At 37.1% G+C, this 841-nt stretch overlaps 1 long non-coding RNA gene across 1 annotated transcript in view; it reads left to right on the top strand.

Moving 5' to 3' along the window:
* Window positions 1-841, top strand: part of LOC107575361 (uncharacterized) — a 5,002-nt gene that overhangs the window by 2,309 nt on the left and 1,852 nt on the right. Inside the window, exon 2 of the long non-coding RNA XR_001607857.1 lies at window positions 121-331. This is a non-coding gene — a long non-coding RNA (uncharacterized lncRNA). The remainder of the gene's footprint in view (window positions 1-120; window positions 332-841) is intronic.

Raw genomic sequence — 841 nt, 5'->3', positions numbered from 1 at the left:
TATATATATATATATATATATATATATATATATATATCTCAATTAGTTATCCAAAGCTACTAATACATGTTTGTTTTTATCTCCGTCTGTTTGTCTATTTACTTTCTTTTGTCTTTTCAGCTGTTTTTATTTTTATATTTTCATCGTGAAAGGTCAACCAGTCTCTTAGCGTTGTTTTTGAGAAATGAGAGTAGGAAATACGTCTCTGTGAAGGAGAAGATAAGGATACAACCTCTAAAATGAGTTCTCCATCTCCTGAGTTCAGCTGTGATCAACAGATGAAGAATATCTCCACTACATCCAAAGATGAAGCAGGGACCGCTGAGCCCAGGTAAGACACGAGCCATTCTTGCATTTGTCAGATGCTTTTATTCAAAGTTATTTACAGTGGATTCCAGAAGCCTGTGGTTGGTTTGTGAACTGCATCTCACAATATCACCAGAGATCATTTTCCTGAATCATGCTGGGATGCAATCCGGCCTGCTTCTGTTCTCCTGTGAACACAGTCTTCTCCACTGAGAGGATTTGTTGGGCATGGCTCACAGTCTCTTGGGGCCGGTTGCACCAGCTTTATAAAAAAAAAATTGTATGTAAGCCCTACACTGGTCCAGCTTTACAATAAATATTTACAACTAAAACTATGACCAGGCACAACTATGCCTACATTGTAAAACCCAACAAGTTAGGGTAACTCAAACCGTTGTAGTAAACCAATTGCCTTGGCTTAAACCATGTACGTTTTAAAACTTTGCAGTTAAGTAATTAAGTGATTAATTAAGTGCTGATTGATCATTATTGATGAACAGCTGCTGTTAACAAGCAGAATCACTGAAGAAAAGAG

The sequence above is a fragment of the Sinocyclocheilus grahami genome, unplaced genomic scaffold, assembly GCF_001515645.1.
Source record: "Sinocyclocheilus grahami isolate Dianchi unplaced genomic scaffold, SAMN03320097.WGS_v1.1 scaffold2592.1, whole genome shotgun sequence".
NCBI lineage: Eukaryota > Metazoa > Chordata > Actinopteri > Cypriniformes > Cyprinidae > Sinocyclocheilus > Sinocyclocheilus grahami.
The sequence above is the reverse complement of the archived record's forward strand: the minus strand, read 5'-3'. Positions and strand labels throughout refer to the sequence as shown.